Source organism: Ostrea edulis, chromosome 6 (genome assembly GCF_947568905.1).
Source record: "Ostrea edulis chromosome 6, xbOstEdul1.1, whole genome shotgun sequence".
NCBI lineage: Eukaryota > Metazoa > Mollusca > Bivalvia > Ostreida > Ostreidae > Ostrea > Ostrea edulis.
Genome location: NC_079169.1, coordinates 40,654,123 through 40,669,325, shown reverse-complemented (window position 1 = coordinate 40,669,325; position 15,203 = coordinate 40,654,123).

Genomic DNA, 15,203 nt, shown 5'->3' with positions numbered 1-15,203 from the left:
CAATAAACAAAACTCAGAAACTGCTCACAATGAACAGTGCTCAAAAACCAGCACACAATAAACAGTACTCAGAAACCAGCACACAATGAACAGTACTCAGAATTCAGCACATAATGAACAGCACTCTGAAACCAACACACAATAAGCCACATGAGACCCAGCACACAATAATCACCACTCAGAAACAAGCACATAAAACAGTACTCAGAAACCAGCACACAAAGAACAGTACTCAAAAACCAGCACACAATAAACAGTAATCAGAAAACAGCACACAATAAACAACACTCCGAAAAAAGCACACTATGAACAGCATTCAGCTAAAAGTAACGATAAAGAATACTCTAAAACCAGCACTCAATAAGAAAAAACCAGTACATGATGAATGTTACTCAGAAATCAGCACACAATCAACAGTACTCAGAAACCAGCACACAGTGAACAGTATTCAGCTACCAGCAGCAATAAAGAGTACTCAATAAGAAACGGAAAGCAGCACATAATGAACGGTACTCAGAAACCAGCTCACAATAAAGGGTACTCAAAAATCAGCACACAATAAGCAGCACTCAGAAACAAACACACAATGAACAGTACTCAGAAACAAGAACAAAATGAACAGTATTTAGCTACCAGCAGACAATGAAGAGTACTCATTAACCGGTACACAATAAGCAGCACTCAGAAACCAGCACATAATGAACGGTACTCAGAAACCAACACACAATGAACAGTACTCAGAAACTAGAACACGATGAATAGTACTGAGAAACGATTACAATAAGCAACACTCTGAAAGTACCACACAATAAACAGCGCTCAGAAAACAGCACACCATGAATAGTACTCAGAAACAAGCACACAATAAAGAGCACTCAGAAACCAGTACACAATGAAAAGTATTCAGCTACCAGCAGACAATAAACAGCACTAAGAAATCAGCAAATAATAAGAAGTATTCAGCTACCAGCAGACAATAAAGAGTACTCACAATCCAGCACACAATAAGCAGCACTAACAAACCAGTAGATAACGAACGGTACTCAGAAAGCAGCACACAATAAGCAACACTCAGAAACAAGGAAATAATGAACAGCACTCAGAAACAAGCTCACAATGAACAGTACTCAGAAATCAGAACACAATGAACAGTACTATGAAACCAGCACACAATGAACAATAATCAGAAAACAGCACACAATAACCAACACTCAGTAACAAGCACACTATGAACAGTTTTCAGCTACCAGTAGCAATAAAGAGTACTCTAAAACCAGCTCTCAAAAAGAAAAAACCAGCACATAATTAATGTTGCTCAGAAACCAGCACACAACGAGCAGTATTCAGAAACCAGCACACAAAATACAGTACTCAGAAACCAGCAAATAATGAATAGTAATCAAAAACAAGCACAGAATAAGGAGCACTCAGAAATCAAGACACAATCAACAGTACTCAGAAACCAGCACACAGTGAACAGTATTAAGCTACCAGCAGACAATAAACAGTAATCAGCAAGAAACAGAAAAGAGTACTCAGAATCCAACAAATATTAAACAGTATTCAGCTACCAGCAGACAATAATGACTACTCACAAACCAGCACACCAGAAGCAGCGCTCAAAAACCAACATATAATGAACAGTACTCAAAAAGCACTCAGAAAGTAGTACACAATGAACAGTATTCAGAAACCAGCACACAATGAATTCTACTCACAAACTAGCACACAATAAACAACACTCAGAAACCAGTACATAATGAACAGTACTCTTAAAACATCACACAATAAGCAGCACTCAGAATTCAGCACACAATGAACCGTTCTCCGAAAGCAGCACACAATAAACAGTACTTTATACTACTATGAACGAGACTCAGAAATCAGCACACAATGAATATTACTCACAAACTAGCACACAATAAACAATACTCAGAAACCAGCACACAATGAACCAGCACACAATAAGAGGCACTCAAAAACCAGCACACAATAAACAGTACTCAGAAACCAATACACAGTGAATAGTACTCAGAAATCAGGAAAAAATAAGCAGCACTTACAAACCAGCACACAATGAACAGTACTAAGAAACCAGGACACAATAAACGGTAATCAGAAACCACCACACAATGAAGAATACTCAGAAACCAGCCCACAATAAGTAGCATTAAAAAACCAGCACACAATGAACAGTACTTAGAAACCAGCATCCAATAAGCAACACTCAAAAAGCAGCACATCATGAACAGTACTCAGAAAACAGCAATGAATGAACAGTACTCAGAAATCAACACACAATGAACAGAACTCACAAAGCAGCACATAATGAACAGTACTCAGAAAGCAGCACACAATCAACAGTACTCAGAAACTAGTACACAATTAGCAGCACTCAATGAAAGGTATTAAGCTACTCAGAAAGCAGTACAAAATTAGAAGGACTCAGAAATCAGCACATAATCAGCAGTTCTCAGAAAGCAGCACAACATAAGCAGCACTCAGAAAACAGCATTATAATGAAATGTACTCAGAAACCAGGACACAATGAAGAGAACTCAGAAACCAACACACAATAAGAAGCACTCAGAATAAAGCACATAATGTACAGAACTCAGAAACCAACACAAAATAAGCAGCACTCAGAAACCAGCACATAATCAGCAGAACTCAGAAACCAGCACATAATGAAGAGTATTCAGAAACCAGCGAACGATAAACAGTACTCAGAGACAAGAACCAGATAAATAGCACTCAAAATGACAAATAGAATTAAACAGTACTCAGAAACCAGCACACCATGAATAAGTATTCAAAAACCTGCACACAATTAGCAGCACTCAATGAAAGGTATTAAGCTACTCAGAAAGCAGCAGAAAATCAGCAGTACTCAGAAAGCTGCATAAAATAAACAGCACTCAGAAACCAGCTCATAATGAACAGTATTCTAAAACCAGCACACAATAAACAGTACTCAGAAACCAGCACACAATCAACAGTACTCAGAAATTAGTACACAATTAGCAGCACTCAATGAAAAGTATTAAGCTACTCAGAAAGCAGCACAAAATCAGCAGTACTCAGAAAGCAGCACAACATAAGCAGCACTCAGAAACCAGCAAATAATGAAATGTACTCAGAAACCAGCACACAATGAACAGTACTCAGAAACCAACACACAATAAGCAGCACTCAGAATAAAGCACACAATGTACAGAACTCAGAAACCAACACAAAATAAACAGCACTCAGAAACCAGCACATAATGAACAGTATTCTAAAACCAACACACAATAAACAGTACTCATAAACCATCTCACAACAACAAACCAGTACATAACGAACAGCACTCAGAAACCAGCACATAATCAACAGAACTCAGAAACCAGCACATAATGAACAGTATTCAGAAACCAGCGTACAATAGACAGTATTCAGAAACAAGAACAAGATAAATAGCACTCAAAAGGACTAATAGAATTAAACAGTACTCAGAAACAAGCACACCATGACTAAGTACTGCAGAAACCAGTACATAATAAACAGTACTCAGCTACCAGCAAACAATAAATAGTACTCAAAAGATCAAATACAATAAACAGTACTCAGAAACCAGCACACAATAAAAAGTACTCAGAAACCAGCACAAAACATATGGTACTCACAAACCAACACACAATTAACAGTACTCTGGAACCTGCACACGATAAATAGTATTGAGAAAAAGAAAGCAATGAATAGTACTAATAAATAAACACCACAAAATAAACACTACTCAGAAACCGGTTCACAATAAACAATACTCACCAGCATACTTAAAACAGTACTTAGAAAATAGCATATAAATAACAGTATTCAGACACACAAACAATAAGTAGTACTCAAAAAACAGCTCACAAAAAACAGTACTCAGCAACCAAGAAACTATAAATAATTCTAAGAAACCAATATACAATAAACAGTACTCAGCAACCAACACACAATAAAAAGTACTGAAAAATAAACACAAATTAATACTTCTCAGAAACCAGAACACATCAAACAGTACCCAAAAACCAGCACACAGTACTCAGAAACCAACAATGTATAAACAGTACTCAAAACTAGCAATCTATTAACAGTATTCAGAACCTAGCACAAAATAAACACTACTCAGAAACCAGCACACAATAAACAATACTCGGAAACCAGCACACAATAAATAGCACTCAGTAACGAGCACATAATAACAGTACTCAGTAATCAGCACAATACTCAGTATTCAGAAACCTGTAAATAATACTCAGAATAGTACTCAGAAATCAGCACTCAATAAGCAGTACTCTGGAACCAGCACACGATAAATAGTACTCAGAAAAACAAAGACAAAGAATAGTACTCACAAACCAGAACAATAAAAACCACAAAATAAGCACTTTTCAGAAACCAGCTCACAATAAACAATACTCATCAGCATATTTAAAATAGTAGTTACAAAATAGCATATAATAAACAGTATTCAGAAACCCACAAACAATAAATAATGCTCAAAAACCACCTTATAAAAAATATCACTCTGCAACCAAGAAACTATAAACAGTACAATAAACAGTACTCAGGAAACAGCACACAATAAATAGTACTCGAAAACCAGTACACAATAAACAATACTTAGAAACCACCACACAATAAACAGTACACATAAACCAACACAAAATCAATACTACTCAGAAACCAGCACACGATAATTTATCGTACTCTGAACGGCAAATACAATAAACAGTACTTAGAAACCAGCCCACAATAAACAGTACTCATGACCCTGCACACTATAAAAAGACGATAGATTTTACTCAGGACAAATAAAATGAAAAATATTCAACAAACAGTAATTTACTCAAATGATCAAATGCAATCAACGATATTTAGAAACCAGCACAAAATAAAAAGTACTGAGAAACTAGCAGAAAATAAATAGTACTCAGAAACCAGAACACATCAAACAGTACCCAGAAACCAGCACACAATATACAGTACTCACCAGCATACTTAAAAACAGTAGTTAGAATATAAATAACAGTATTCAGACATACAAACTCAAAAAACAGCTCACAAAAAACAGTACTCAGCAACCAAGAAACTATAAATAATTCTAAGAAACCAATATACAATAAACAGTACTCAGCAACCAGCACACGATAAATAGTACTTAGAAGATCAAATCCAATAAACACTACTCAGAAACCAGCACACAATAAAAAGTACAGAAAAATCAACACAAAATAATACTGCTTAGAAACCAGAACACATTCAGTACCCAAAAGTACTCAAAAACTAGCAATTTATAAATAGTATTCAGAACCTAGCACAAAATAAACACTACTCAGAAACCAGCACACAATAAATAGCACTCAGGAACGAGCACATAATAAACAGTACTCAGTAATCAGCACACTACTCAGTATTCAGAAACCTACAAATAATAAATTGTCCTCAGAAATCAGCACTCAACAAGCAGTACTCTGGATAAATAGTAATCAGAAAAACAAAGACAAAGAATAGTACTCACAAACCAGAACAATAAAAACCACAAAATAAGCACTACTCAGAAACCAGCTCACAATAAACAATACTCACCAGCATATTTAAAATAGTTACAAAATAGCATATAATAAACGGTATTCAGAAACCCACAAACAATAAATAATGCTCAAAAACCATATCATAAAAAACAGCACTCAGCAACCAAGAAACTATAAACAGTACTCAGGAAACAGCACACAATAAATAGTACTCGAAAACCAGTACACAATAATCAATACTTAGAAACCAGCACACAATAAACAGTCCTCAGAAATCAACACACAATAAACAGTACTCTGGAAGGAGCACACGAAATATAGGACTCAGAAGATCAAATCCAATACACAGTTCTCAGAAACCAGCACACAATAAATAGTACTCGAAAATCAATACAAAATAAATAGTATTCAGAAACCAGAACACATCAAACAGTACCCAGAAACTAGCACACAATAAAAACTACTCAGAAACTATATTTTTCACCAACATACTTAAAAATAGCATATAATAAACAGTATTCAGAAACAAGCAAACAATAAATAGTACTCAGAAGTACAAATACAATAAACAGTACTCAGGAACAAGCACACATAAATAGTACTCACAAAATAAATAGTATTCAGAAACCAGCACACAATAAACAATACTCAGCAACCAGCAAACGATAGATAGTACTCGGGAGGACAAATACAATAAACAGTACTCAGCAACAAGCACACAATAAATAGTACTCAAAAACCAGTAGACAATAAAAAGAATTCAGAAACCATAGTACTCAAAAATCAACACAAAATAAACAGTACTCAGCAACAAGCAAAGGAAAAATAGTACTCAGAAAGACAAATACAGTAAACAGTACTCAGGAACGAGAAGGCCATAAATAGTACTCAAAAACCAGTAGGCAATAAACAATACTTAGACGCGAGTCAGAAACCAGCACACTATAAAGAGTACTCAAAAACCAGCACACGATAGATATTACTCAGAAGAACGAATGAAACAAAAAATTCTCAGAAACAAGTATATAATAAACAGGTCTCAGCTACCTGCAAACAATGAATAGTACTCAAAAGATCAATTACAATGAACGATACTTAGAAACCAGCACAAAAAAATAGTACTCAGAAACCAGCACAAAACATATGGTTCTCAGAAACCAGAACACATCAAACAGTACTCTGGAACCTACACACGATAAATAGTATTCAGAAGAAAGCAATGAATAGTACTAATAAATAAACACCATAAAATAAACACTACTCAGAAACCGGCTCACATTAAACAATACTCACCAGCATACTTAAAAACAGTAGTTAGAAAATAGAATATAAATAACAGTATTCAGACACACAAACATTAAGTAGTATTCAAAAAACAGCTCACAAAAAACAGTACTCAGCAACCAAGAAACTATAAATAATTCTAGGAAACCAATATACAATAAACAGTACTCAGCAACCAGCACACGATAAATAGTACTTAGAAGATCAAATCCAATAAACAGTACTCAGAAACCAGCACACAATAAAAAGTACTGAAAAATCAACACAAAAAAAAACTACTCAGAAACCAGAACACATGAAACAGTACCCCAAAACCAGCACAATAGTACTCAGAAACAAACAATGTATAAACAGTACTCAAAAACTAGCAATCTATAAACAGTATTCAGAACCTAGCACAAAATAAACACTACTCAGAAACCAGCACACAATAAACAATACTCGGAAACCAACACACAATAACAGGCACTCAGTAACGAGCACATAATAAACAGTACTCAGTTATCAGCACACTACTAAGCACTACTCAGTATTCAGAAACCTGCAAATAATAAATTGTCCTCAGAAATCAGCACTCAATAAGCAGTACTTTGGAACCAGCACACGATAAATAGTACTCAGAAAAACAAAGACCACAAAAGATAAAAAGATAAAAACCACAAAATAAGCACTACTCACAAACCAGCTCACAATAAACAATACTCACCAGCATATTTAAAACAGTAGTTAGAAAGTAGCATATAATAAACTGTATTCAGAAACCCCACAAACAATAAATAATGCTCAAAAACATCTCATAAAAAACATCACTCAGCAACCAAGAAACTATAAACAGTACAATAAACAGTACTCAGGAAACAGCACACAATAAATAGTACTCGAAAACCAGTACACAATAAACAATACTTAGAAACCCAACACAAACACAATAGTACTCAGAAACCAGCACACGATAAATAGTACTCAGAACGGCAAAAACCATAAACAGTACTCAGAAACCAGCAAAAAATAAACAGTACTCAGAAACCAGCCCACAATAAATAGTACTCATGACCCTGCATACTAGAAAAAGACGATAGATTTTACTCAGAAGGACAAATAAAATTTAAAAAAAAGTCAACAAACAGTAATTTACTCAAAAGATCAAATACAATATCGGTAAACGATATTTAGAAAGCAGCACAAAAGTACTGAGAAACTAGCAGAAAATAAATAGTACTCAGAAACCAGAACATATCAAACAGTACCCAGAAACCAGCACACAATAAACAGTATTCAGAAAACAGCAGACAATAAACAGTACTGAGAAAGCAGAAACCAACAAACAGTATTCAGCGAACAGTACATGATTTTTTTTTATTGTATTTGGCCTTCGGAATACTCTATTCCATATGACAAATACAATAAAAAATATACAAAACCAGCACACAACCAACACTGTTTATGGTATACTAGTTTCTGAATACTGTTTATTTTTTGCTGAGTACTATTTATAATATGGATGGTCATGATACTCATAATGCTCAGATCAAATACAATAAATGGAATCCAGCACACAAAAAATGAGTAGTTATAATTTTTATTGTGTTGGTTGCGTTCTACTGCTTTCTGAACACTATTGTATGCTGCCTTGTGAATCATGTGCTGGTTTGTCAGTACTATTTATTGTATGCTGCCTTGTGAATTATGTGCTGGTTTGTCAGTACTATTTATTGTGTCCTGATTTCTTAGCACTGTTTTATTGTGAACTGGGTTTTTGACTATTTATTTTTGAGTACTATTTATGGTGTTCTTGTTCCTGAGTACTGTTTATTTGTCTTTGTCCTTCTCAGTACTATTTATCGTGTGCTAGTTGCGGAGTAGTTTTATTGTGTGTTGGTTTCTGAGTTATTGTATTTGATATTCTGAGTATTATTTAATTATTTTCTGAGAATTTTTTATTTCTGAATACTGTTTATTGTCTTTGTTCTTTTAAAGTATTATTTATTGCTGGTTGCTGAATACAGTTTGTTGTATTCCGGTTTCGGAGATAGTTATTGTGTGCTGCTTTCAGAGTACTGTATTTTGTCTCCTAACTTTATTGTGCTAGTTTCTCGGTGCTAATTATTCTGTGATTGTTTCCGAGTACTGTTTATCGTCTTTGTTCTTCTGAATATTATTTATCTTTGTTCTGAGTATTATTTATTGTGCTGGTTTCTGAGTACCATTAATTGTGTCCCGGTTTCTGGGTACTTTTTGTGTGTACTTGTTTTTGAATACTGTTTGTACTATTTAAAGATACCTGGTATTTGAATTATGTTAATAGTTTGCTGGTTTCTGAGTACTTTTTATTATGTGCTGGTTTTAGAGTTCAGTACTCAGAAACCAGAATAAAACAAACATTATTCAGCAACCAGCACATGAAAGAACAAAGAACATAGAACAAAAAACTCAGGACAAATACAAACCAGCACACAATACACAGTACTCAGAAACAAGCACACAATAAACAGTACTTAAAAACCAGCACACAATAAACAGTACTCACACAATAAATAGTACTCAGAAACCAGCACAAAATAAACAGTAATCACAAACCGATGAGAAACCATCACACAATAAACAATACTTAGAATCCAGCAAACAAATAAACAGTGTTCCGAAAACAGCATAAAATAAACAGTAGTCAAAAACCAACACACAATAAACAGTGCAATTTGGTTTCTGATTACAAATTCATGAGTACTGTTTATTTTGCGCTGGTTTCTGAGTACTGTTTATAGATTGCTGGTTTTTGAGTACTGTTTATTGTTACTAGTTTCTTTGTGCTGTTTATTGAGTGCTGGTTTTTGAATACTATTTAATGTGTTCTGGTTTTTTAGGTCTTCCATCTCAACGGAAAAGTTGAAAGACCCTTCTATCACTCTTTTGCTTCTTTTTTGCCTTCAGCGGAAGACCCTTCTATTATTCTTTTTTGTCAGCAAAAAATGTGATATTTACTGCGAGTTACAACAGCAACACATGTTACACAATTAAGACTTATTTTTTCACAATAGGTGTGGCACGCTAAAGAACGCTCACTACAAATGGTCCGTAAGCGCTGAGCATAGACTAAATTTGAAGCCATTCACCGGTCTTGGTGACGTCTCTATCCGAGTGAAAAATTCTCTAGAGTGACGTTAAGCAAGATGCAAACCTAATTTCAATGAAACTTGGTTCTCTACCTTTATTTAAGCTGTGCTTTTCTTGTAATAAGCACTTTCCCTGAAAATGTGAAAATTTCAAAATCTAAAAATCACATTTATTTAGTCGTAAATAATTTTTTTGCATTTGTGAAAAATAAAAAGGTCTGCTTCTGTTCTGTCCATATCTATAGATCTTGGGGGGGGGGGGGGGGGGGGGGGGGGGGTGGACCGCGACAAGATTTACATATCCTTCGAAATTGCACCGGTTTAAGTTATGTAGGCACAAACACAATACAGACATCAAAAGAAAGACAAAACTCAATAGTAGGTAACATATTGAACAGAAACAGTGTTGAATTACAAGATATTTTATATGATATCAAAGAAAAAGGGCTTTCTCATTATGTTCAGGCCTATGCTCGGCGCTTACGGCCATGAGAGCTCTTTAGCGTGCCACACTTACTGTGACACGGGACATCCGTTTTTAACAAACAAAGTTTGGGAACATATTGTTTTTACATTGTTTCTTATTAAAGTCTCCCGTTTCAGGCGGAAGACCTTATAGTGATTGTACTGTTTATTATTATTATTCTTTCTTTTTTTTCACTGACGATTTCTCAGAGATGGCTGGATGGATTTTCTTGAAATTTTCAGGAATCATAGAGAATAAAAATACCTCCAGACAATGTTTTCTTTATTTTTTCGAAATTCACTTCCGTTCGTCAGATATGTCCGATTTCCATTTTTTCAAAAAATATTTTGTCCGAGTGAGATCTCAGAAATGGTAAAAGATTAAGATACCAAACTTCCAGGAGTGATAGACCTTAAGGAGTAGGCGGGCCAGTTTGGGTTAAGCACGTCCGGCGTCATTTCCTGTCGTCACCGGAAGTGATCAAATTGAAAATTTCAACTTTTCTTCTTTTTATAAAAACTTGCATCACTTTATTGCATCTCTTTTGCAGTTTCAAAATATGTAAGTCCCATAGGAAACAAAAACGACAACTTCCGATTATAAGAGAAAATCGAAATAAATTGAACGTTTTTATTTCCCATAAATCTCGCTTGTGAATGAAGTATTTGAAATAATTTTCAAATATGTTAAAGACACCGACAATATCTAAAGTAAAGTCAAATATCTTTGTAAAATCTACTTCCGGTCGCGCTATTTCCTGTCCTCAAAATGAAATTTTGTTTACGAAATTCCTCAGATTAAGGCATCAAACTTTCAAGAATGATAGATCATGACAAGTAGGTTTGACGAATATGCTTAACTCCGTCAGTAGTCACTTCGGACCTCACCGGAAGTGATCAAAGAAATCAGATTTTTTCTTTTGACGCAGAACGAACATTAAATTTTTGTTTCATTCTTGTTCTTTTGAAATATGTTGATCCTACCGGAAGCAAAAACGGCAACTTCCGGTTTTAAAAGAAAACTGGAAAAATTGAGTTTTTCACTTTGCCTTAAATCTCGCTTGTATAGGGAATATTACAAATGATACAATAAACGGTACTCAGAAAAACCCTATAAATTAAATTTGGTTGAAACCCCATAACCAAAATGTTGTAGAAATTTTCAAACTTTCAAATATTTCGGTATATAGCGGCCATTTTGAAAATGGTTGCCCCCCCCCCCCCCCCCAATTTTGTTGGTGGAATGAACTTAGGGTCTCCAAATTACTCTAGAAATAAAATTTGGTTGAAATCCGACAACCTTGAGTTTTGACGTTTTTGGCCGTCATTTTAAAACGGCGGCCATTTTGAAAATTTCGAAAGTTGATTGCACCTCTCCTCATGACCCCTTATCAGATCACAAAGTTTGAAGTGGATCTGTTGAAGCACTTTCATAAAATCGCGAGGACAAATTTCTCTGGAAAGAAGAGGAATAAGAAGAAGAAAATAAGAACGAGCTATAACTGTGTTGGGATGCCAACACAAATGTCTCCGAACACCTCCCCATGTCAGAAATGGTTCTTGATGCCAGATATGCACTCAGGATCCTCAAAGAACTCTAGAAACTAAATTTGGTTGAAATGCGACGGACTTGATTTTTGGCCGCCATTTTCTTCAATGGCCATTTTGAAACATTTGAAAATTGATTGGAAAGAAATACTGATGCTAGAAATGAATTGTGGACCCTCAATTTACCCCAGAACCCAAATGTTGTAGAGATTTTAACACTTTCAAATATGTCGGTATATGGCGGCCATTTTGAAAATGGCGGCTCAAAAAAAGTTTTTGATGGTGGAAATGGACTTGGGGTCACTAAATTACCCTAGAAATAGAATTTGGTTGAAATCCGACAACCTTGAGTTTTTGACGGTTTTTGGCCGCCATCTTGAAACGTCGGCCATTTTGAAAATTTGAAAAGTTGAATGCACCCCTCCTAGTGACCCCCTATCAGCTCACAAAGTTTGAAGTGGATCTGTCGAAGCACTTTCACAAAATCGGTCGGACAAATTTCTCACTAAACAAGAGGAATAATAAGAATAATAAGAAGAAAATAATAATAATAAGAATAATAAGAAACGGAGCAAAAACAATATGTCTCCGACACTTTGTGTTCGGAGACATAATAATAATAAGAATAATAAGAAACGGAGCAAAAACAATATGTCTCCGACACTTTGTGTTCGGAGACATAATAATAAGAATAATAAGAAACGGAGTAAAAACAATATGTCTCCGACACTTTGTGTTCTGAGACATAATAATATTAATAATAATAAGAATAAGAAACGGAGCAAAAAAATATGTCTCCGACACTTTGTGTTCGGAGACATAATAATGAGCTATAACTGTGTTGGGATGTCTCCGAACACCTCCCCATGTCAAAAATGCTTTTTGATGCCAGATATGCACTCAGGATCCTCCAAAAGCCCTAGAAACTAAATTTAGTTGAAATCTGACGGATTTGTTTTTTGGCCGCCATTTTCTTCAATGGCGGCCATTTTGAAACATTTGAAAATAAATTGGAAGGGAATACTGGTGCTAGAAATGAGTCCATAAAACGACTAAAAATTCCAAGTGGACCGCGTAGGAACCCACACTACAAATTTCCATGAAAAATACTGAGTTTTTGGACAACTTCCGGTTTCGAACAACCAACTTCCGGTGGAAATGGTATGAATTAATACACTCTTTTAAATAATGTAATGAGCATTAGAATTTAAAAAAATGAAAAATTACATATTTTTATGGTACTTCCGGCGGATGACAGAAGTGACGGCAAGAAAAATGAAACACGTATGTCACATCTACAAGTCACCATCTAACATTCCTCAAAGTTTCAAGACTCAATCTTTGATTATTTATGAGAAAACGCCTGTAGAAAAATACCCGAAAATCGTAGATATTTAACGAACAGAAGTGAATTTAAAAAAAAAAAATCCATTATACTCTAAAGATGGATAATGTTAATTATATATGCGAAAATCATATCAAACACTTGATTGATAAGCGAGAGATAGGGTAGCAAAGAAAGACCAATTCTTCGAAGTTTTCCTTTAAAAACCGGAAGTTGCTGGTTAAACTTCCGTTAAGTTTAACATTTTCTGACACTCCGAAAGAGACCTAATTAATCAAGTTTTGTTTTAAATACTTTTCATTCTTTGCAGGTTTCTGAGTAGTATTTGTCATTTTGAGTACTCTTTAGTGTTTCCTTATTTCATATTACTATTAATTGATGTTCTGTTTTCCGAGTACTGTTCATTGTGTGCTAGTTTCTCGATGCTGTTCATTGTGTGCTGGTTTCTGAGTACTGTTTATTGTGTGCTGGTTTGAGTACTGTTGATTGTGTACTCTATTCTAAGTAGTGTTTATTATATACTGGTTTTTGAGTGCTGCTATGTGTGCTGGTTTCTGAGTACTGTTCATTATATGTTGGTTTTTGAGCGCTGTTTGTTGTGTGCTGGTTTGTGAGTAGTCATTAATGTCTGCTGGTAGCTGAATACTGTTTAATATATGTTGGATTCTGAGTACTCTTTTCTGTTTCTTGCTGATTACTGTTTATTGTCTGCTGGATTCTGAGTAGTCTTTATTGTGTGTTGCTTTCTGAGAACTCATTATCCTATGCTTGTTTCTGGGTACTGTTTATTGGATTTGTCAGTCTGAGTACTATTTAATGTGTGCTGATTGCTAAGTGATTTATCGTGTGATGATTTCTGAGTACTGTTCATTATGTTCTGCTTTCTGAGTACTGTTCATTATGTGCTGCTTTCTGAGTTCTGTTCAATGTGTGTTGATTTCTGAGTACTGTTCATTCATTGCTGTTTTCTGAGTACTGTTCATTATGTCCTGCTTTTTGAGTGTTGCTTATTGGATGCTGGTTTCTAAGTACTGTTCATTGTGTGCTGGTTTTTTAATGCTACTTACTGTGGGCTGCTTTCTGAGTATTCTTCATTGTGTGGTGGTTTCTGATTACTGTTTATTGTGTGCTAGTTTCTTAGTACTGTTCATTGTGTGCTGGTTTGTAAGTGCTGCTTATTTTTTCCTGATTTCTGAGTACTATTCACTGTGTGTTGATTTCTGAGTACTGTTTATTGTGTGCTGGTTTCTGAGTGCCTCTTATTGTGTGCTGGTTCATTGTGTGCTGGTTTCTGAGTATTGTTTATTGTGTGCTAGTTTCTGAGTACTATTCATTGTGTGCTGGTTTCTGAGTATCGTTCATAGTGTGCTGGTTTCTAAGTACTGTTTATTGTGTGCTGCTTTCGGAGAACTGTTCATTGTGTGCTGAATTCTGAGTGCTGCTTATTGTCTGTTGGTTTCTGAGTAATGTTCATTGCGTGCTAGTTTCATAGTACTGTTTATTATGTGCTGGTTCTTATGCTGCTTATTGTGTGCTGTTTTAAGAGTACTGTTCATTATGTACTGGTTTCTGAGTGTTGATTATTGTGTGCTCATTTCGGAGTACTGTTCAATATTTGCTTGTTTCTGTGTGCTGCTTATTATTTACTGGTTTCTCAGTATGTTTATTCTTTTCTATTTGTCCTTTTGAGTACTATTTATCTTGTACTTGTAGCTGAGTACTCTTCATTTTTTGCTGGTTTGGGAGTGATGTTTATTTTGCGTTGGTTTCTGAGTACTCTTTATTGTCTGCTAGTAGCTGAATACTTTTCATTCTGTGCAAGTTTCTGAGTAGTATTTGTCATTTTGAGTACTCTTTAGTGTTTCCTTATTTCAGAATACTATTAATTGA